Source organism: Danio rerio, chromosome 2, assembly GCF_049306965.1.
Source record: "Danio rerio strain Tuebingen ecotype United States chromosome 2, GRCz12tu, whole genome shotgun sequence".
Lineage (NCBI taxonomy): Eukaryota > Metazoa > Chordata > Actinopteri > Cypriniformes > Danionidae > Danio > Danio rerio.
Genome location: NC_133177.1, coordinates 17,226,498 through 17,251,006, shown reverse-complemented (window position 1 = coordinate 17,251,006; position 24,509 = coordinate 17,226,498). Strand labels below are relative to the sequence as shown.

Here is a 24,509-nt window from a genome sequence, read left to right as displayed (position 1 = left end):
GTCTTTCATTCTTATTATTAAAACCATATACGTTAATAACCTTAAAAACCTTATCTAAAAAAGTCAGATTAGCTAAAAGTGCCCGTCTGTCTCTTAAAACCGTGTTGCCCTCCACCAAGATGTTGGGGTTATTGATTAAAATAGCGACCCCATCATTTTTATTAAAATTGGATCCACTCTAAATGGAGGGTCCAAAGCTCTTCCCATCTCCTATAGTTTTTTTTAAAAAAGGGCAGAGAACACTCTTGCAATAAAAACATGTCTGACTTAAAAGTTTTTAAAAAGGATAGGATGCTCTGTGCTCTTGTGTTGGACCTCACACTTCTAACATTATGGTTGAGATTGTGAGGGCCAAGAGCAGTATATGGGTAAAAGACATGAGCTGTTATTAAAAGAGACAATTAAAAGAGGTAAAACTCACCTGTGAAGGTCGTCATTAGAATTTTCTTTATTATTATATGCGTGACGTCTGATTGGGTTACTGCCGTCAGCTGATGCAATGTTATTAAGAGCGCCTCGGATGGGTTTCTCGCTCTCTCATTCATTCCTTGTCACGCAGTCAGCATGCAGGTGATTCCTAGTCATGGAGGGGTCATGCTGACTGTGTTTGTAGAGAGCGCGCTGCGTACTTGTCTGCTTCGAGTCAGTTTTTTTCTGTTACTCAATATGTGTTTCCATGCTGTTTGGTCTTACTCTGAGAGAGTGGCAGCGTTCCTTGAAGTTAGGCGCGGTATCGAAAGTGCAAGTATGTTTTGATGCGGATGTTGAAGCGGCAATATTTATGAATGAAAGAGTTTATTTTGGCGGAGGTTTTGTTTATGATGCATGGGTGAACGTATCATGCGTTCGGGTTTGTTTGTAGATTGAGGCACGTGTTTATTTTTATTTTGGCGCTCAAGTTGCCTATTTGTTTTGGGTTTTTTTCCTGTTTGTTTGAATGTTTGATCACTGCTGTGATCGGGATTTGTTTGTTGCAGTTTTCTGGGCCCGGTAGCATCAACGGATGATCGGGTAAGCAAATGTTTTCTATGTTTGATTATATTGTTTTGCTAATTTGTGAATGTAAGTGTATGTCCAAAAGATTAATTGAGATGGTAGAGTAACCATTTGAAAGTTTGAAATTTGAAAATAATCAAATAAATAATAAAGAGGTAATTAATAAGCATTGTGCCTGGGCCTGGAAATTTAAGTTTGTTTGGTTTATGGATTTACTTAATGTGTTGAAGTTAAAGCTTTGTTCTTTTTGTGTTCTAATTTATTAATATATTGATTTGTTGATTGAATATTTGATTTGGTTTACGTTATTAAACCATGCATCTTTTGAAGCTTATTTTTTTCATTTAATTGAATTATTTAAGAAACAGTAGTGGGTTTTTTTTCAACCCCTGGCACCCAACCCACTTTATTAGCCAAATAACGCTACAGTTATGACACCCAACGTGGGGCCCTGAGATATGCTAAATATTTAGTGGTTTTTGTAATCTTTGCTTAATAATGGAAGCTGACAATATTCTAATTAATTTTCCTGATGCAGTAGAAGGTAGTTGTGAGGGCCCATCTCATAACAGTCCTATTACTCCACAGAATGACTGATTATTATTAGATGAGGATACTGGGATGAAACAGTCCTCTATTGGGGCTCAGATCCTCTCTTCTGAAAGTCGGACAGATGATTTAGCAGTTTTTTCCAAGGCAATTGATTCTCTTAAAAGTGTATTTGTAGATACAGTAGACTGGCAGAAAAAATCACTCCAGGACAGTACTGAACTTTGTATTCATGAGTTTCCTAAGAAAACATTAACTGTGGTTGAAAAGGCACATTCTGAATTTTTAGACATTCTTTCTGACCGTATAAAAGAGTTTACTAAACATACAATTGAAGCTATACAGTGAAACTCGCAACAGACACGCAATGAATTTAAGGCAATGTTTGATGAGGCTAACTTTTGAATGTTTTCTTCTTTTAAGAGAGCTTTGGAAGAATCTAGGGTTGGAGAAAAGACATTACAGGAAGAAGTATGCAGCTTGAAGAAGGAACTACTTGCCATGCAAACTTCGCTTGACTCTTTTATGCAGCAGAGGATCTCACTTGACACCAAAGTAGATGAGAAGGTTCCTGTTTCTGGTTCTCGGGTATGTTCAAATACATCTTCTTATGTAGACTCTAGTGAGTCCATTAGTCAACCTGCTCTTTCAAATTTAGCTTGTGGGTGTATTCTGCCTATTAAAATGGTATTTCCTACATTTGGAGGATTGTAAAGCAATCCCAGAAGCCATCCTCATCTAGCACCTTAACTGGCTGTCCACGAACAGTGCAAAATCTTCCCAGCCATACACAAATGTCTTCCCCAGTCACGGTTTCATTAAACATTCTGTCAATCACAGTTTTAAGTGTGTTATCAGAAAGTTTTTTTCCACAGTAAACATGGAGAACTGGTCTTTCACAGAATCTAACCTTTGCCAAAAAACACTCAAGAGGGAGGCAGCTTTAAAGCTAACATCAAAACCCTTGTTAAGGGGCAGAGTCACTATACAATTCAATTCATCTGGTCTAAAATTTAGAGTTTTTTGGATTAGCTTCCTGGAGAAGTCCAAGCGGGACAACTCCAGGACCTTTCTATTCACAGTTTTAAAGGTAAAACGCACGCTGTCATGCCTCCGCATGCCGGCACGAGCAGCCGACATGGTGTAAGCACCGACAGCTCTTTAAAAAACACAATAAAAACAGCCAAATCAATAAATATTTAAAACCGTACCTTTAAAGACCTTACGAAACTGCTCAGCCGATGTACCTCCTAAAGTTTGTGTGGTGACGGCTACAAAAGCAACCACCAAAAAAACCACCAAGAGATGATCACTGTCTCAGCCGCGTGACAAGAGCAATTGTAACACTGATAAGAATAGATTTTTTTTTTTTTCTTTCGAAAAAATTTATTGACAGCGTTTAACATCCTTTTTTCAACATCACAATAATTTAAAACATCTCAATGAGTTCACTTAAATTCAGTTCAGTACATAAAAAAATAAATAAATAAAAAGATAGACGTGTACTTCGTGTGAACATAAAATTTCATGTTTTTTTCTTTTCATTTGATTGTATAAAAGACATGTTTTAAAATTGCATACAGATGATGAAATAAAATCAATAAAAAAAGCACTGGACTTAAAATAATAAAATGAAATATAAAACATGCATTAAAACATTTCACCACATTTTAAAAGACAAAATACATAGCAAAAACACCTTCTCTCTCCTTTAAAATCAGGGTCTGTTGAGGAATAAGTGTATGTGGTGCAAAAGTCTTTTGTGTGTGCATGTGTTGTTAAAGTCCCGCCGTATATGTTGGTAAAAGCGATAAAATCAGTGCAATAAAAGATGTGTGGAAAAAAGGGATAAAAAACGATTGAAAAATAAAATCTTTACTTTGTCCAGGATCGAGGGTGAGTCATAATAATAAAGTCCATTCACACTGGCTCTCCAGGACAGTCACAGTCCCTGTGTTTTAGGGGCATAGCGGAGAACCCCCCCTTGGCCTGCTGGCCCGCTGTTCCCGTACCCAGAGTGGTGAGGGTGCATCTATGGGCGGCCAGGTATGGTATTTAAAATGACGGGCGGTGAAACAACTTGCTTAAGACAGGTGGGGGTCTGGGAGGCCTTTTCTGCCATTTTCTGGTCTTTTTTTTTTTTTTGACGACGTCCCTCCTGATTCATTCTCATTTGGACCCCCACAGGAAGTAAAAGACCACCCTCTCCAACTCCATTAAAAATCCCCTTGGTGGGCTAAAAATAGAACACACAAGTAACATTAGAGGTAAAATCACAGCTTTAAAAATTTTCCCCTCTAGTGTCAATTGTCTTAGCCCCCAAAAACCCAACCTCTGCCTAACTTTCCCTATTATGTCTTTAAAGGGTCACGAAACACCAAAACACATTTTTTGAGCTGTTGACAGTCGTATATGTGTCCTACACTGCTAAAAACACCATTAGGACACCTGTATTTCACTAAAAAGTGTAAATTGGTTGTTTTTGCGTTATTACAAGCAAATTCGTACTTCCGGTTTGAAACGAATTTTTGAAGCTGCGTCACAGTCATAATAGCGTTGTATTCCAGCGTGCAGACTGGACGTCTGTGCCAGAGCGAGTCTTATTACGTCTTACAGTGTGATGCATTAATGCAAAAGTAAGGCTTGGTTCAAACCAATCAACGCTCTATTATGCAACTTCATTAATATTCATTAGTGTCACAGTGTTTTCATGACAGAGACGCCACGTTGTGTTGGAAAAACAAGCGTGAAGTGTTGCTTTTATAGTTTGCTGCAGTTAAGTTTTGTTTTCATTTTCTCTCTGTGAGAGCGCAGCTGGCGTCACGTGTGGATTAACAGTGTACGCGACGCTCGACAACAATAATTTATGTGTCTAAGGAGGATTATTGTTTACCTGAGAACTGTTCTCATCTCCAAACGCTGAGATCTGGATTCGATTGTAGTCTATTCTTCATAAAGACGCGGCTCTAGTTACTGGTGATTGTCCTGTCTCTACAGATTTGGTAAGTTAGCGACCAGTACTCTGTTTATTCAGTTTGCTCGTATCGAACTAAGTTAACTATTGCACAGAGTCACCGAGTGTAAACACGTTAGCATCACAACCAAATTTTAACCTCGTGTACGGTTTTTACCGCATTTAGTGACTGGAATAACACACGCAGCTTTCTGACGCTACCTGCTGTGTGCATCTAAGTTTCCGGGAAATGCGGAGGTTTTTTTTCTCTCATTCGCCATGCGGTATCAAACATTGCATGAAAAATACACGCTTACAGCAGTTCCTCGAATCAAATATCTCGTTTGTCGCGAGGGGCATGAATGAATTCCCTGAATGAAAGAGCCAAACTGCAGTTAAAGTCCAACATTTAATAATTTGGCAAATAATTCGACTACAGATTTCCATGTAAGTTAAACACCATCACTTTCTCCTGTCTGTGTATTTTGACTCTGAAACTCGCGCGTGCCCAAATAGACACTCCCACACCATCCCACTTTAGTTCCTCCGACACTCCCCCCTAAACAGAGCTGGACACGCCCACTTTTCTGACTTTTTCCAAAGCAGAGGTGTGAAAACACCCTGCTGAAACGAGGGGGTTTCATGGCCCTTTAAAATTTTCCCAATCTCCTCCCTCTTTTTCAAATTTGACTCCTAAAACTTTAAAATGGTCGTCCCCTCTAAAAACCATGTCAAACCCCTCAGTTTGGATGGTGTCCCAATGCCCGAAGAGCTGGGCCTCGGACTTGTTTCTGTTTAGCTTTGCGCCTGAGGCCCGACCGAACCAGTCGGTCAAATCCATGGCTCTTCGGGCCATTGACAAGTCTGTCGTTAACAGTGTTGCTTCATCCATATATAAAAGACATCTTACCTCTAACACACCCGTCCCCGGCACTTTAAAACCCGAAATCCATTTGTCCCTTCTCAAGATCTGTGCAAGTGGCTCTATGCAAGCCACGTACAGGAGCGGAGATAAAGGACACCCTTGACTGATAATGCTGTGGATTTTGACAGCTTTTGATAAATACCCATTTATGATTTTTACTACTCGTGTCTTTGTATAGTAGTCCCACCCAGGCTATAAATTTCCCAGGAAACCCCATTTTCTCCAGAACCTTAAAAAGGAACTGGTGCGAGATAAGGTTAAATGCTTTTTCAAAATCTAAATTTAGGACTAATAGCCGAATATTTCTGTCTCTCGCATAACAGATGGCATCTCTAATCAATACCAGGCTGTTCGTGATCTTTCTCTCGGGCACAGCACAAGCTTGATCCGGGTGGATTACGTCTTCTAAAACCATTGACATGCGAGTCGCTAAAATTGTTTATTGTTGTATATTTTGTTTACCTTTTTGTTTAAAATAACTTCTAGTTCTACCCTTAACCATTTCCCACCAAAGTGCTTGTGAATTAAAACAAACTTTTAGAGTTTGCCATTGACTGAACTGCTCTCTGTACTCCTTCACTATATTTTCGTCTTGTAGCAGAGAGCAGTTCAGTTTCCAAATTCCCCTCCCCATTGTCACGTTGGTGTTCGGTGCAAAAGTGCAAGTGAGCATGACGTGGTCTATGAAGTGTAGAGGTGTTAATGTAGCATCCGTCGTTGGACAGTCCCGTGGGAACATAAAATCTATATGAGAGGCTTTGGTGCCATCACCACTTACCCAGGTGTAGCCTGCCTCAGTCGGATGCTACCGTTTAAAACAGTCAATTTAAAATCATTAATTACATTTTTCAATAAAACTGACGTTTTGTCCACTCTAAAATCATCACCAGTCCCTTTTCTGTCATTTGAGGTTAAAACGCAATTAAAATCCCCTGCTAAAATGAGTGGGTTTGTGCCTAGCAGGTGGGGCTGTAATTCTTCTAAAAGCTCATGTCTGTCATTTTTTTTTTTCTGTAAAACCATACCATGCTAAAATGAGTGGGTCTGTGCCTAGCAGGTGGGGCTGTAATTCTTCTAAAAGCTCATGTCTGTCATTTTTTTCTGTTAAACCATACACAATTAAAACAATAAAATCTTTGTCTAAAAACGTCAATTTTATTAAAAATGCACGTCCATCCCTTATCACCCTGCTGTCCTTCACCGTGATGTTATTGTTGTTACTAAAATGGCCACCACATCATTTTTATTTTGATTTGACCCACTCCAAAATGAGTGCTCCGGGGTCCACAATTTTTTTCATTTTTCATTTTTCAATTGTTTTAAAAGGGCAAGCCGCATTCCTGTAAAAAGATATCGGATTTAGCAGTTTTTAGATAGGATAAAATAGTGTGCTCTAAATGGGACCTCACACTTCTCACATTGAGGGACAAGATTGTAAGGGCCATAAGCAGTGTAATTAAAAGATACATGAGCATTTAAAAGCAAATTCTTCAAAAGGATTCAAATCAATTAAAACCACCCATTGTAAGGTTTTCTCTTGTAGCACTCGCTTTACCTTATCCCCATGGAGACTGGGGTCAGGGTGTTAAGTGCTGAACACCTCCGGAGCCACAGAGGCAGACTCTTGTGGCTCTTTTGGTGATGATGATCTCAGCTTGAAATGTAGAAAAGAGACTTCATTGGGAGATTCTAAGTGCCGCACACACTCCAGATCTTCCCCTGAGGAACTATCTGTGCAACCCTCAGTTTTTTTCTCCTCTGTTTCAAACAGAGGAGATCTCGCAGTTCTTTTATGCACTTGAGCACAAGGAAGTGAACACTCGTTTTCACTCCTACTGGGGGAGACACTAACCTCGGAGACGGTAGCCATCGATGATACAGAGTCTGTCTCCCCCTCCTTTTCCTTATCCTTTCCATTTTCACTTTCCATTTCAGTGTCCTTACCATTACCATTATCTTTTGTAATTTTATCCTCCTGTTCAACAGGTAAAACTGACTATGCCCCTGTTGCTGCCCCACCTGGTTGGTTTAGAGCCCGAGGCTGGCTGGGAGATGTCAGCTCGCGCCAAAACCTTAGGCTCCGTCCCTTCTCTTTGCTCTGAATGCAGCATGGATGGTGGGGCGGCCATTTTCTGACTTTTTAACTTGTTAGCAAATCTTTTTTTGGCAATCCGTAGAGATGGGTTGTTTCACCGCAGAGGTTGCACCGCCTCCCACTGGTACACTCGTCAAAAGTGTGCCCAATTGCTTTACACTTCCCACACACAATTACTTGGCAAGATTCAGCTAAATACCCCATTCCTCCACACTTTCTAAAGAGCTTTGTCATACCCTGGTAGTGAATGTAGCCTCGGTTTTCTCCCAACACAATCATTGAGGGTATCTGACGAAGGCCCTGGAATCTGCTTGGAGAGTTCCCATCAAACAATGGGATGATCAAAGCGCAATTCCAAATGCCATCTTTGTCCAACACCTTGACCAGTTGGCTTCGAACCGTGCAAAATCTACTCAGCCATGTTGCTATATCTTCACTCAATGTTTCATTAAACATCCTGACCACCACTGTTTTAAGTGAGTTGTCAAAGTTTTTCCACAGAAAAAATAGAGAACTGGGTCTTATGACTTTCAAACTTTTGCCAAAAATCTTGGAGCAGGGAAGCAGATCAAAAACTAAGATCAAACCGTTTGTTCAGGGGTAGAGTCATTAAACAGTTCAGGTCGGTTGGCTTAAAATTTAGGGTTTTCTGGATCAGCTTCCTGGAGAAGTCCAGACAGGACATCCCCAGGAGCTTACCATCCACCTCTTTGAAATTAAAACGCACGCTGTGGTGCCTCCGCACGCCGACATGAGCAGCCGACATGGTGGAGGCACCTACAGCTTAAAACACACTAAAACAACAGTAAATAGCCAATAAATACTAAAAGCCTTACCTTAAAATGTGCAAGTCGTGTACCTCTCAAGGTTCGGTAGCCCACAATACAAAGTCGATTGTGAGCCAGTAAACCCCCATGAGGCGATCGCTGTCACTGCCCGCGTGGCACGATCAAGTATAAAACTGATAAGAACAGACTCTTTCTAAAGTTTGACAACGTTTTACATCCTTTTTCCACATCACAATAATATAAAACATATCTTGATTTTTTTCCGAGTTCACTTGGATTCAGTTCAGTGCTTAAGAAGGAATAAAAAAAGAATAAATACATAAATAAATAGATACATAGAAAAGTACTTTGGGTGAACATAAAATTTCAAGTGTTTTTCTTTTCCTTTGTATAAAAGACATGTTTTAAAAAGGCAAACAGATGATAGAATAAAATCACAGTTGTTCAATAAAACTTAAACGGGTCTAAAAGGAATCAGTCTAGTCACCATTTTAACTACACACTGGACTTAAAATAACCTGAAACATACACGCATTAAAAAACAATTTAATACACTTTAAAAGACATTAAGCACATAACAAACACATTTTAAAAACAGGCTTTGTGGAGGAAATAAGACTATGTTGTGCGAAAGTCTTTTATGTGTGCGTGTGTTATGTAAAAAAAGTCCCGGCGTAGATGTTGATAAAAATGATAAAACCAGTCCAATAAAAGCTGCGTTAAAAAGGGATAAACTATAAAAAAAAATCCAAAACAATAAAATCATTTTTTTGTCCAGGATCGAGGGTAAGTCATAACAATAAAGTCCATTTACACCAGCTCCCCGCCGGCAGGTACTGATGATACAGGGGGCCGGTCCTGGCCCATACGTCCCGCGCAGCGCCGCACTCCCAGAGCAGATGCCGCACGGTCTTTGGGCATGCGCACCCAGGCCATGGGTAGATGAGGTTCTTGGCCATGCCTCTGGAGTGCATAATCGCCCTGACCGGGAGGATCTCATGTGCCACCATCCACAACAGGTCCTTGTGTCCGTTCTGGAGAGCTGGGTGGGCCACGTTCCTCCAAACTTGTTGGGCCTCGCATAATGTGAGGCCCGGGACCCGACCCACCGTCTCTCGATCCTGCACAAGAGAAGTGAGAGCCTTGTGGTTAGTTAAAATGGTGACATCGTTAGTCTCCAAAACATGCTTCTTTAAAAATTTCTTTATAAAATCATACTCTCTAGGTAAATCAAAAGACACTGGGTTCTTAAGGTCCACTGGTAAAACATTCAGGGTTCTCAAATAGGACCCCATCCAGAAGCGAGTCATGGCAGCCGTCTTGTTTTCTCTGGATGGGGTCAACGCGTAACTAAAATGCAGGGCGGTGAAGCGGCTGCCTAAAAACAGGTGGGGATCCGGGAGGCCTTTTCCACCATGTTCGGGCTTTTTCTTTAACTCTGTTCTTAGGCGCTCCCACTTGGATCCCCACAGGAAATAAAACACCGCCCTTTCCAACTTCCTGATAAAACGTCTTGGTGGACTAAAAACAGAAGAAACAAGTAAAATGAGTGGTAAAATTGCGGATTTAAAAATCTAAAGCTGCGTCCCAAATCGCATACTTATGGACTATGCTACGCTGTTTTGTAGTATAAATATTGTAAGTAGTGTGTTCACACTGAAAACTCTTAAAATAATAAGTGCACTTTAATTACCCGGATGATGCACTCATTCAGCCGCTAAAATGATGTGTGTATTGATGGACACTTCACGTACTAAACGACCGCAGGTTTGCTTACGTAGCGGAAGGGGCGGAGCTATCGGACGCACATGTTGGATAACTTTATTTATTTTGGATGGAGAAAGCAAAATTCTCCTACGAGAGTGATTATATCGCCTCCCGATGGTGAATGCGGCAATACTCACGATAGGTATTATTTGATAATTCGGTCGTTTATTTCACTAATTTGGCAACTGTCAAACGTCATCAGGGAAACGGTTTGAATTTCCGTTTAGTAAAAAAAACATTAGTGTGCCATTTGGGACAACACTACATGTACTATCCTGTTGAGTGTGTAAGTGCATAAGTACATAGTGCATGAGTGCATAGTGTATAGTGTGCCATTTGGGACGCAGCTTAAATTTTACCCTCCATTGTTAATTTCCGCAAATCCCAGAATCCCAACTTTTGGTTTACCTTAGTTAATGTCATTCCAATTTTGCCCTCCCCCACCCTCTGTCAAATTTTACCCCTAACATTTTAAAATCATTTTCCTTAAAAGTCAGCTCTAGTCCCTCGGTGACGACGTTACCCCGCGGCCCGAAGAGCTGGGCCTCGGACTTTTCAGTTTAATCTAGCGCCCGAGGCCCGACCGTAAAAATCGGTCAAATTCATAGCTCTTCGGGGTGAGGTCTGTCGTTAAAAGGGTAACGTCGTCCATATATAAAACAAAAGACGCTGTTAAACCCCCTCGGAATCTTAACCTGTAATCCATTTATCCCTTCTCGAGAGCTGTGCCATTGGTTCAATACAGACCACATACAGGAGTGGAGATAACGGACACCCTTGTCGGACGCCACTGCAGATATTTACTGCTTTTGTTAAATGCCCATTTACAATAATTTTGCTGACAAGGTCATTGTACAGCAGTCCCACCCATGCTAAAAATCTTCCCGGGAACCCCATTTTTTTCAGTACTTGTAACAAGTACTGGTGCGAGACTGTCAAATGCTTTTTCAAAATCTAAATTTACCACGGCTAGACGAATGTTTGTCTCTCACGTAACAGATGGCGTCTCGGATCAGCAATAGGCTGTCCGTGATCTTCCTCCCGGGCACAGCACAGCCTTGATCCGGGTGGATTACATCTTCTAAAACGGTCGACATCCGTGTCGCTAAAATCTTTGTAAAAAATTTATAATCTGTGTTTAAAAGAGTAATTGGTCGCCAATTTTTAAAATTTGTCTTATCTTTTTTAAAAAAGCAGAGAAACTATTCCCAATCTAAAATCCGCAGGTAGTTTGTTAATTTTCGAATTCATTAAAAAAAGTCAGTAAAACCCCAGCTAAAATGTCCCAGAAACATTGATAAAACTCCAGGGAAAGACCGTCCATTCCAGGAGACTTCCCCTTCTTAAAACTTTTAAGAGCTTTATCTAAATCTTGTTTTTTTTTTTTTTTTTTAAATCTTGGGTTAAAACTGTATGTTTTTCCTTTTTGTATTTTTTTTAAGTAAAACCTCATTTAGAGCGTCCTCGTGTACTATTTTTTTTTTTTTTGTTCGAATAAATTCCTGTAAAACTTTTCGACTTCTTTTAAAACCCCCTCTGTGGAATTTAAAATAGTCCCCTCATCGTTTTTAATCTTTGATATCCCCCCTCCCTTTGTGATTTATTTTCTTAAAATATCTCGTACACTTATCATCTTCAATTTTTTGCTCTTTTGCTCTTAAAATCACTCCCCTGCTATTGTCTTCTGCTAAAACCAACATCTCTTTTTTTAACTTCTTTAATTTCGTTGTTAAAATCAAAGCCCATGTTTAAAAGATTAAAATATCTCTGTAGGCGTTTTTGCCGCCCCATCATGCGTCTCTTTTCCCTATTCTTTTTTTTCCCCTACCTATCCTTTTAATAAAACGTTTTGTGCGTCCTTTCACCATTTCCCACCACTGAGCTTGTGTATCATAAAAGTCTTGGAGGGTCTGCCATTGGCTGAACTGCTCTCTGTATTCCCTCACCACTTTCTCATCTTTTACAGAGAGCAGTTCAGCTTCCACAGCCCTCCACCTACCGTCACACCCAGGGGCAGTGAAAGCGTGCAAGACAGCATTAAGTGATCGGAAAAAAAGAGGGGGGTTAATTTTGCATCGGCTGGCGGGTAGTCACGTGTGAACATGTAATCGATTCGAGAGGCTCTGGTACCATCACCACTGAACCAGGTGAAGCCCTCCTCTCTCTGATGCATAGCTTTAAAACGGTCCACTAATTTAAAATCTCTAACTAAACCCTGCAATAAAACCGATGTCTTGTCTACTTTAAAATCATCTGCCCTTCTTCTGTCTTTTTGTGTTAAAACAGTTAAAATCACCTGCTAAAATGAAGGGCACCCTACCTAGCATGTGGGGCTGTATGTCTTCTAAAAGCTCAAATCTTTTGTTTTTGTCTGTAAAACCATAATTTAGCACATTAAAATCCCTATCTAAAACAGTCAAATTAGCTAAAATAGCCCGCCCATCTCTCACCACCGTGCTCCCCTTCACCAAGATGTTTGGATTATTGATTAAAATGGCAACCCCGTCATTTTTAATAAAATGAGCCACTCCATATGGAGGGTCTGGGGGTCCATAAATCCTCCCACTTTTTATAGTTTTTTAAAAAGGGTAAAGCTCATTTTTGTAATAAAAATATGTCTGTTTTAAACGTTTTTAAAAGGGAAAATATGCTCTGTGCTCTTACTAGGGACTTCACACTTCTCACATTTATAGTGGAGAAGGTGATATCCATGAGCACTATATTTTAAAGACATGAGGTGAGGGGAGGGGAAGCTGTCGGCCCTTGGCCGGGCCCTGAAGCTGGCTGGAAACTTTCGTTTCCCACCAAAACTTCAGGGACCGCCTCCTCCCTTTGTTTGTCGGCCACCACGTTTTGTTGGGCGGCCATTTTGTTACCTTTCAGTCTGTTTCCAAAACTTTTAGGACAATCTCTGAAAAGATGATTATTGTCTCCGCAGATTATTGTCTCCGGATGTTGATAACAGCGATTAAAACCAGTCCGATAAAAGCTTCAAAAAATAAAATCATTTCTTTGTCCAGGATCGAGGGTGAGTCATAGCAATAAAGTCCATTCACACCAGCTCTCCAGGACGGTCACAGTCCCCGCGTTTTAGGGGCATAGCGGAGCTCCCCCACCTCTGGCCTGCTGTTCCCGTAGCCAGAGTGGTGAGGGTGCATCTACGGGCGGCCAGGTACGGTGGCGGCCGGGACCTCCCCCGTGTGACCCCGGCCCCTCAGTCCTCTTGTCTAGGTCCGGTACCCCTGAAGTGTATTTATCACCATTTCCTTCATCCGGTGGAGGGGTACCGTGACCTGCTTCCCCACCAGCAGGTTTCTTGTGACCCAGATGGCATCCTTAATGGCGGTCAGGGTGAGCCAGAGCGACGTAAAATCCTGTTTTGTCATGTCTTTCATGCCCTGGCCCACCCCATGGATGACAAGGTGGTAGTCCATCTGGGCCCCCCCGCCGACAGGTACTGGTTGTACAGGGGGCCGGTCGTGGCCCACAGGTCCCGTGCAGCGCCGCACTCCCAAAGCAGATGTCGCATGGTCTCGGGGCATAAGCACCCAGGCCATGGGCAGACGGAGTTTTTGGCCATGCCTCTGGAGTGCATAACCGCCATGACCGGGAGGATCTCATGTGCCACCATCCACGACAGATCCTTGTGTCCGTTCCGGAGAGCCGGGTGGGTCACGTTCCTCCAAACTTGTCTGACCTCACATGATGTGAGGCCCGGGACCCGACTCACCGTCTCTCGATCCTGCACAAGAGAAATGAGAGCCATGTGGTTAGTTAAAATGGTGACATCGTTAGTCTCTAAAACATACTTCTTTAAAAATTTCTTTATAAAATCATATTCTTTAGGGAGGTTAAAAGCAACTGGAGTTTTCAAATCTGGAGTTAAAACCTTTAAAAAACGTAGGTATGACCCCATCCAGAATCTCGCCATTGCTGCTGTTTTGTTTTCTCTGGATGGGGTCGTAGCGTATCTAAAATGGAGGGTGGTGAAGCAGCTGGCTAAAAACAGGTGGGGGTCTGGAAGGCCTTTTCCGCCATTTTCCGGTCTTTTTTTGACTACCTCCCTCCTGATTCGTTCCCATTTGGACCCCCACAGGAAGCAAAAGACCGCCCTCTCCAACTCCAGTAAAAATCCCCTTGGTGGGCTAAAAACAGAACACACAAGTAACATTAGAGGTAAGATCACAGCTTTAAAAATTAAAATTTTCCCCTCTAGTGTCAATTGTCGTAGCCCCCAAAAACCCAACCTCTGCCTGACTTTCCCTATTATATCTTTAAAATTTTCCCGACCTCCTCCCTCTTTATCAAATTTGACACCTAAAACTTTAAAATGATTGTCCCCTCTAAAAACCATGTCAAACCCCTCTGTTTGGATGTTGTCCCACGGCCCGAAGAGCTGGGCCTTGGACTTGTTTCTGTTGACAAGTCTGTAGTTAACAATGTTACATCATCCATATATAAAAGACATCTTGCCTCTAACCCACCCGTCCCCCGTACTTTAAAACCCGCAATCCATTCGTCCCTTCTCAATAATTGTGCCGGTGGCTCTATGCAAGCCACATACAGGAGCGGAGAAAAGGGACACACTTGACTGACGCCGCTGTGGATTTTGACTGCTTTTGATAAATACCCATTCATGATGATTTTACTACTCAGGTCTTTGTATAGTAGTCCCACCCAGGCTATAAATTTCCTAGGAAACCCCATTTTTTCCAGGACCTTGAAGAGGAATTGGTGCGAGATTCGGTCGAATGCTTTTTCAAAATCTAAATTTAGGACTACTAGCCGAGTATTTCTGTCTCTCGCGTAACAGATGGCCTCTCTGATCAGTATCAGACTGTCTGTGATCTTTCTCCCGGGCACAGCGCAAGCTTGATCCGTGTGGATTATGTCTTCTAAAACCATCAACATGCGTGTTGCTAAAATTTTACTAAAGTTTACAGTCAACGTTTAAAAGTGTTATTGGTCGCCAATTCTTGAGGTCGGTTCTGTCACCTTTTTTAAAAAGTAAAACTGTCCCTAATCTAAAACTATCTGGAAGTTTGTTACAATTTTTGAGTTAATTAAAAACAGTAAACAAATCTTGCGCTAGAATATGCCAAAAATTTGTGTAAAACTCTGAGGGAAGCCCGTCTGATCCAGGCGACTTCTCTCGTTTAAAATCTTTAAGAGCTTTAAAAAATTTCTAAAACATTAAAATCTTGAGATAAAACAGCACAATTTTCATCAACTCTTTTGTCTAAAAACTCAAACTTACATTAAAATATCGTTGTCAATTGTTTTCTCATTTTATAAGTTAGAATAAAAGGACTCCCTCCTGAAATAAAAATACCCTCTGTGGTTTTTATTTCTTCCTCTTGATTTTTTTTAAAACTGTCATTGCCCAACCCCCCCCCCCCTTTAGAGATTATTTTCTTAAAGTAGCGTGTACATTTTTCCCCTTCCTCAATTTCTTTTTCTCTGCTTCTTAAAATGGCGCCTTTAGCTTGGTTTGTTGTTAAAATTAACATATCTTTTTTCACTTCTTTAATTTCCTCGTTAAAATCAAACCCCTCGTTTAAAAGGTTAAATATCTTTGTAGTCTTTTTTTGCAGCCCCTTCATGCATCTTTTTTCTTAGTTTTTCTTGTCCCTCCCTGCTTTTTTTAAACTGTGTAGTCCGTATCTTAACCATCTCCCACCATCGTGCTCGTGTTTCGTAGAAGTCCTGGAGGGTCTGCCATTGGCTGAACTGCTCCCTGTATTCTTCTGCTATTTCTTTATCTTCTAACAGAGAGCAGTTCAGCTTCCACAGCCCTCCGCCTACCGTCACACTAGGAGGCAGTGAAAGGGTGCACGACAGCATAAGGTGGTCTGAAAAGAAAAGGGGGGTTAATCTTGCATCGGTTGGTGGGCAGTTGCGTGTAAACAGTCAATGCGAGAGGCTCTGGTACCATCACCACTAAACCAGGTGAAGCCCTTCTCTCTCTGATGCGTGGTTCTAAAACAGTCCACTAATTTAAAATCCCTGACTAGTGCCTGCATTAAAACCAATATTTTATGTAATTTAAAATCCTCCCTTCTTCTCCTGTCTTTATGGGTTAAAACACAGTTAAAATCCCCTGCTAAGATAAAAGGAACCCTCCCCAGCATGTGGGGCTGCAAATCTTCAAAAAGCTCATATCTCTCGTTTTTATCATTAAAACCGTACACATTAAGAACATTATTATCCCTATCTAAAAAGCTCAGGTTGACTAAAATTGCCTGTCCGTCTCTTATCACTGTGCTCCCCTTCACCAAGATGTGTGGGTTGTTTATTATAACAGCTACCCCGTCGTTTTTATTAAAATTGGAGCCACTCCATATGGAGGGTCCTTGGGTCCACAGTTTTTCCCATTTGGTGTATTTTTTTTTTAAAAAAGGGTAATGCACATTCTTGGAGTAAAAAGACGTCGGATTTAAAAGTTTTTAAAAGGGATAATATGCTCTGTGCTCTTACAATGGATTCCACGCTTCTCACATTAATGGTTGAAAAGGTGATATCCATGAGCACATGGTTTAAAAGAACATGAGCTTATTAAATAACAACGTTAAAACTACAAAGACGTCAGTTTAAAACTGTTAATTTTACTAAACTCATGTCTTTTCTTGTAACACACTCCCCTCCTTGCCAGGAATTATCCCTGATTTGTTGGGGCGTGTTTCTATCGCCTCTAAATCCACAGAGATATTCTCTTGTGTTTCTTTTGGCGACGATGATATTACTGTTACGGTCTGTGTCTTTTCTTTGTGTTCTTCTTTTTTTTATTTTTATTAACCCTCCTTTGTTTTTCTTGGTTTTTGATATGAGTGTGCATGCGCACTCGTTCCAGCTCTCCGTTGGTGGACGCACCTGTTTCCCATGTCGGGATTAATTGGAGAGGGGATAAAGATGCCAACAAGGAGGCGAAAGGGAGACACAGCTTTAGTGGACCAGCCAGCATTTGATTTTGTGATTTGTTTTCTTGTCTTTCTTTTTTTGTTTCTTTCTGGGGATTTATTATTTCATTCATTTGTTGTGGGGTAAGCATTTGTTATCGTTATTATTGGGTTTTCTGGTAAAATAAATTTATTTCAAAACGATTATTATGTTTAAGTTTCTCTTTTTATGTTGCTTTCTCTCTGTTTAAAACGAGCTATTATTTTTGAGAGAGGTTGTAACAAAGTGGGGGCTCGTCCCGATAATTGTATTTGGGGGATGAAACAAAAATGCTCCGGATAGTTAGAGTAACCCAGCTGGCCGTGCTTAGCGCCGGTTTTTCCAACGGGTTACTGTTTGTTGTTTTTTGTTTATTGTTTTAGTTTGTTATTTTTGGAGGCACTCCGGGGAGGAGATTTATATCTCTTAACTGGTAACCCTCTGAAGATTAGAAAGGTTGTAGTTAGTGTTGTGGATAGGAAGTTAGGGCCGGAGCATGCTTGTTTCATTTCTCTTAATTTTGATATCAAATATGGCAATGTTTGATTTAAACAAATTTATAAGAGAACCTAGCGCAGAGAAATTGAATAATTGTTGAAAAGATGATTTATTCGTTATTGCTCAGCATTATGAGATTGGCGTTGTTAGAACTTGGTTAAAGAAGGATTTAACAATTAGTTTGCTGGCTGGTCTTGTTAGGAAAGGTATTTTAGCTGATGTTGAAATCCCTGAGCAGGTGGAATCATCAGTGATTGCTGTGGAAGCTGAAAGTCTCGCTACCCCTGAAAAGTTGGATGAGGTGAGGATATCACAGTCAATGCCAAAATTTGAACCTTTTTCTCTGTCCAGTGGCTTTTCCCCGACGGTGCAAATAGAAGCCAGTTTAAAGGTGCGGTTAACCCGAATACAACTGGAGGCTCAGGATAAAGCTCAAGCGCGGAGAGATGAGTTGGAGCATCAATTAGAGAAATTTCGTATTGAAGCAGATACTAGGATTCGACTACAACAGTTGGAATTAGAGACAAGACAAGATGAGACTGCTGTAAATAAGTCGAGGGTAGACAATGCGAATAATTAATCTATCGCACCCGATCCTGCTGCTAGCCCAGTTGAAACGTCTGTAGTGACTGGCTCTTCGTCGGCAATTTTGTTTAATGTAGCTAAAAATATTGCGTTAGTACCACCTTTCAGAGAGAAGGAGGTTGAAGCATATTTTCAGGCTTTTGAGCGCATAGCGATGGCTTTAAAATGGCCAGTTGATGCCTGGTCTTTGATGCTACAGTGTAAACTGACGGGTAAGGCGCAGGAGGTGTGCGCTTCGCTGTCATTAGATGAGAGCGTTCAGTATGAAGCTGTTAAAAAAGCTATTCTCCGTGCGTACGAGTTTGTGCACGAGCATTACAGACAACGTTTTAGGGTAAGTAAAAAAATCTGCTTCTCAAACCTATGTTGAATTCGCTCGAGAGAATGGCGTTTTGTTTGATAGATGGGTTAAGGCAGGTAAAGTTACTGATTATAATTCCTTGCATGAGTTAATGCTAGTTGAGGAGTTCAAAAATTGTGTTTCAGAACGTACTGCTGCTTATCTATACGAACAAAAAGTGTCTACTGTACAACAAGCGGCCACTTTGGCAGATGAGTACGTGTTGATGCATAAAACAAGTTTTGTAAAAACCTCCGTTACCCGTCTCCGGTCTTTTGAAAGAAAGTGAAGAACACGGTCAGTCTGATTTTAAAGAAAAGTCCTCGGGGATAAATACTAGAAAAACCTGTAGTTATTGCCATAAAGTTGGGCATTTTCTTTCTGAGTGTTATACTCTACAAAGAAAACAAAAACGACATAATACGGTGGGTCCGTCTCGGGGAGTGGTGCTGTTAAAAAACGTTTCCTCTCCAGTGTCACGTGAGTCGGACAATGATGCTGATGAATGTTTTAAACCTTTCGTATTTGATGGGATGGTGTCATTGACTGGTAAGGCTGAGGATCAGCGTTTAGTGAAAATTTTGCGAGATACAGGGGGATCGCAGTCTTTTATTCTAGCAGACGCATTACCTTTCTGCTCTGTGTTGGCTTGTGAAACAAGTGCTGTTGTTCAGGGTATTGAGATGGGTTTTGTACCCGTTTCTCTTCAAAGAGTTTGGTTAAATTCTGATTTAACATCAGGATGTTTTGATGTTGCAGTCCGTTCTTCGTTTCCTATTAAGGGCGTTAAGTTTATTATGGGAAATGACATTGCCGGTTGTACTGTTATGCCAGTACCGCATGTTGTTCAGTCACCACAGGTAATGTATCCTGATTCGCTTGCACAGAAATATCATGATGTATTTGCAGTTAGTGCAGTGACCAGCTGAGCGCAGGTAAAAGCTGCGGGTCAGCAGGATGAGATTGAGCTGAATGATACTGTGTTAAGTGAAACCCTTAAAATGGGGGAGTTTCCTAGTGAAAAAATTAATGCAGAAAATACCAAATTTGCCCTCGAGTCCGTTGTAGCCCCTGAGATTGCAGTGTTTTTACCAGTGACGCACGAGGCACTTATTGAGCACCGATAGTACACTTGAAAAGTGTCGAGTTGGTGCAAGAAGTTCTATGCCTGTTTCAGGTAAGCATCAACATTATCTAGAGAATGGCGTTTTAATGCGTAAGTGGAATGCACGCTCGTTAACTATGGCAGATGCCAATTGGGGCACGGTGAATTAAATTGTTGTTCCTTCTAAATTCCGTCCGCATGTTCTGACTGTGGCACACGATCATCTTTAGTCGGGGCATCTTGGTGTAACTAAAACGTATGACCGTATTCTTCAACATTTTTTCTGGCCCGGTTTAAAAACTGCCGTTTCCAAATATTGCAAAACTTGTCATACTTGTCAGGTAGCCGGTAAGCCTAATCAAGTCGTGTCTCCAGCTCCTCTTTATCCTATTCCAGCGATAGGTGAACCGTTCGAAAGGGTTATCGTAGACTGTGTTGGACCACTTCCGCGTACAAAAACGGGGAATCAGTATCTTTTGACTTTAATGTGTTCAGCCACACGTTTCCCGGAGGCAATCCCGTTGCGTAAAATCACAGCGAATACAGTTACGAAAGCATTGTTAAAATTCTTTACTACATTTGGACTTCCGAAAATAATTCAGACTGACCAGGGTTCTAATTTTCTTTCTAAGGTTTTCCGAAAAACCTTACAAGCCTAGGGTATTTCGCATGTCACATCTAGTGCGTATCACCCAGAGTCTCAGGGGGCACTTGAAGGTTAGCATCAAACGCTGAAATCCATGTTACGAAAATATTGCCTTGAAACCGAGAATGATTGGGATGATGGTGTTCCATTTGTGCTCTTTGCACTTCGTGATGCGAAACAGGAATCTTTGGGGTTTAGACCCGTAGATCTGGTCTATTGCCATAGTGTACGGGGCCCTTTGAAGGTTTTAAAAGATCAGTTTCTTGTAGAAGATTGCGCACAAAAAACCAACGTGCTTGACTTTGTCATGAAGTGTCGTCAGCGGTTTCTTGAAGCTTGCGCTACGGCCAAAGAGGCACTTAGTCGCTCACAAGAGAAAATGAAGCGGCAGTATGATAAGAGGACAGTGCAGCGGACTTAGGCTGGGTGAAAAGGTTTTGGCATTATTGCCTGTACCAGGTTCCTCCTTAGCAGCGCGTTTTTTGGGGTTCTATGTAGTGAAAAGTAAGCTAAGCGAAACTAACTACATTATTTACACGCCAGAGCGTCGGAGGAAAACACGACTTTGTCATGTGAATATGCTAAAAACCTATTCTAAGAGATCTGATATACCTGTAGAAAAGGTTTCTGAGAAGGAAAAGCCGATTCCTGTTTTGTGTGCGTCTAACCTGCAGGAAAATGATGATGGGTTGGAGGTTTGTAGCGAGCTGATTTAATGGAAGGTGTTTGAGAAACTCAGAATGTCTCCGTTCTTTGCAGGAGCAGTTGTCTTATCTTGACGCTAAACAAAAAAAAAATGGTATCGAATTAATTAATAATTATTCGATTCTATTTAATGATATCTCTCCATCACGATATAGACGTGGGCTCTGCGGTTCCCATCAAGCAACACTCTTATCGTTGTTCCGAAGCCTGACGGCTCGGTAAGATTTTGTACAGATTTTCGGAGGGTGAATGCGGTTACTGTGCTTGATTCTTTTCTTTTGCCGCACGTCGAGGATTGTATTGACAATCTTGGATCCGCCAAGTTCATTACCAAGTTAGATCTTTTGAAGGGTTATTGGCAAATTTCATTAAGTCCTTGTGCGTCTGATATTGCTGCTTTTGTTACACCAGATCATTTTGCCCAATACGCACGTATGGCTTTCGGCCTGCGAAACGCGCCGGCGACGTTTCAGCGATTAATGATGCAGGTCCTGAAGGATGTTGAATGCTGTAATGTGTATTTGGATGATGTTGTGATTTAGTCCTCCACTTGGATTGAGCATATGGCGACATTGAACACTGTTTTTAGTCGTTTTCGTTTAGCTTCTCTCACGCTTAATCTTAAGAAATGTGAATTTGCAAAAGCTACAGTCACTTACCTAGGTAAGCGGGTTGGTCAGGGAGAAGTTCGGCCTGTAGATGCAAAAGTGTCCGCTATACTTGAATATCCAGTTCGCACAACGCGGAGGGAGCTTTGGCGATTTTTGGGCATGACTGGATATTATCGGTGCTTTTGTAGGAATTTTTCGTCGATTGTATCACCCTTGACTGCTTTATGTAGTCCGAAGTTCCTTTTAAGTGGACTGAGGAATGTCAACATGCCTTTCTTTGTGCTAAGTCTATTCTTTGCAGTGCTCCAGTACTGTCGACACCAGATCTTACGAAGCCGTTTGCACTTGAAGTGGATGCGAGCGCGACAGGTGCAGGAGCTGTCCTTTTGCAGCGTGGTGCTGACAAACTTCTACATTCAGTATCCTATTTCTCCACTAAGTTCAATCACCATCAATTGAATTATTCTACTACAGAAAAAGAAACGCTTGCAATGTTGTTGGCTTTACAACATTTTGATGTGTATGTGGCGTCTGCGTCTACACCTGTCGTTTTTATTGCGGATGTATAACCACAACCAACGGTTAAAGCGATGGGCACTGATGGTTCAGAAATACAATCTGGGGGGGGGGGGGGGTTCTTTTTGGTATCCTTTGTCTCAATAAAAAAAAAAGGGATATTGGTAAAGGTTGCTTGTTTAATGATTTTTTTTAAATGTATTTGATATAATTCTATTATTATTATAATTGTTTATTTTTCTTTTTGGTAGGGAAGTTTTACGGTCTGTGTCTTTTCTTTGTGTTCTTTTTTTTATTAACCCTCCTTTGTTTTTCTTGGTTTTTGATACGAGTGCGCATGCGTTCCAGCTCTCCGTTGGTGGACGCACCTGTTTCCCATGTCGGGATTAATTAGAGAGGGGATAAAGATGCCAACGAGGAGGCGAAAGGGAGACAATGCTTTAGTGGACCAGCCAGCATTTGATTTTGTGATTTTTCTTGTCTTTCTTTTTTTGTTTCTTTCTGAGGATTTATTATTTCATTCATTTGTTGTGGGGTAAGCATTTGTTATCGTTATTATTGGGATTTCTGGTAAAATAAATTTATTTAAAAATTATTATTATTATGTTTACTAAGTTTCTCTTTTTATGTTGCTTTCTCTGTTTAAAACGAGCTATTATTTTTGAGAGAGGTTGTAACAATTACCTTTACGTGCAAGAAAGACAACTCATTTGGGGATTCGAGAGGCCACACACGACTTGAAATAGTTACAGGAAAAACTATACGAATCGTGATACTCTCACTTTCTTCTCTGTATCAAACAGAGGAGATCCCGCGGGTCTTTTCTGCACCTGAGCACTTGGGAGTGAAACATTGATTTCACTCCCCTCTGAAGCCTCCACTATCTCCGAGATGGTGAGGAGAAAGGAAACTGTGTCTTCCTCCTCTTTCCTCTCTAAACTCGCTTCTGATTCGACAGCTTCCCCTCTCCTCACCTCAACCGATTGTGACTCCGCCCCCTTGGCCGCCCCGCATCCTCCTTCTTGGTCGGGCCCCGAAGCAGACGGAAAACTTTCGTTTCCCGCCAAAACTTCAGGGACCGCCTCCTCCCTTTGTTCGTCGGCCACCATGTTTTGCTTCCCATTGTTTGATGGGGATCCGCCAATTCCAAATGCCATCCTCATCAAGCACCTTAACTGGCTGTCCACGAACAGTGCAAAATCTGCCCAGCCAGACACAAATGTCTTGCCCTGTCTCCGTTTCATTGAACATTCGGACAATCACAGTTTTAAGTGTATTGTCCGAAGGTTTTTCCACGGTGAACATGGAGAACTGGTCTTCAACCGACTCCAAATTTTGCCAAAAAACAGTTAACAGGGAAGCAGCCTTAAAACTCGCATCAAATCCCTTATTCAGGGGCAGAGTCACAATGCAGTTCAGGTCTTCTGGTTTAAAATTTAGAGCTTTTTGGATAAGCTTCCTGGAGAAGTCCAATCTGGACATCTCCAGAAGCTTTCCAGTGACATGTTTGAAATTAAAACGCACGCTGTGGTGCCTCCGCATGCCGGCACGAGCAGCCGACATGGTGGAGGCACTGACAGCTCTCTAAAAACACCAATAAATTTAAAATCAGCAGAATAAATATTAAGAGACCTTACCTTAAAAGACTTTGAATGAACAAAGCCGTTGTACCTCTCACTGGTCGTGGTGAGCACTACAGAAAGCGCCCACCAGGGTGAACCTCCAAGAGGCGATCGCAGTCTCAGCCGCGTGGCAAGCCCGAGTATAACACTGATAAGAACAGATTTTTTTTCTTTCGGAAAAATTTTTTATTGACATCGTTTTCACATCACTGTCTGTTTTACATTACAAAACAACTTAAAACCAAAAAGCTAATCGAACATATGAAATATATGTAACAAGTATACATTTTTGTTTGTTTTTTTGTTTTGTTTTCCCATAAGTTGTCTGTAAAAACAACATAAATAAATAAATAAATCAATAAATTACATTGCGTGTGATAAAACAGAGTAAATGAAGAAATAAAATCAGTGATGTACAGTCAACGATAAAAAGCAAATCAGGGATTATAATTTTTACAGCACAGCACAATACAATACATGAGGCCTTAAAATAAATACACAAATAGATAGATAAATAAAATAAAAAATACTCAGCTGCATCACTTCATTCTGATTTAAACCACAATTAAATAAATGTTCTTTAATAAGCTTGATTTTCTTTTTGAAGGGTTGTTTGCATGCTTGTATTTGTGTTTAGAGTCCGTGTGTTTGTGTTGTTTCAAGGTCCATGTGTGTATTGATATAAAAAGTCCATTTTGCAAAACCAATAGCGCATGCTGAAATGAAATCAATATGTCCTTAAAGGGTATTAAAAGTTCAATCCATAGTTTATAAGGGGTAAAAAACAAAGAGAATAAGACGAAAATAAAATCCCCCGAGCAAAGAGATACCATCTCTTGTTCAGGATCGAGAGTGAGTCTTAGCAAGAGTGT

At 41.0% G+C, this 24,509-nt stretch overlaps 1 long non-coding RNA gene across 1 annotated transcript in view; it reads left to right on the top strand.

Moving 5' to 3' along the window:
- The first annotated feature begins 543 nt into the window (after nt 1-543).
- LOC137487449 (uncharacterized) overlaps nt 544-24,509 on the top strand; it is a 67,501-nt gene continuing 43,535 nt past the window's right edge. Inside the window, exons 1-2 of the long non-coding RNA XR_011006051.2 lie at nt 544-1,011; nt 1,969-2,133. This is a non-coding gene — a long non-coding RNA (uncharacterized lncRNA). The remainder of the gene's footprint in view (nt 1,012-1,968; nt 2,134-24,509) is intronic.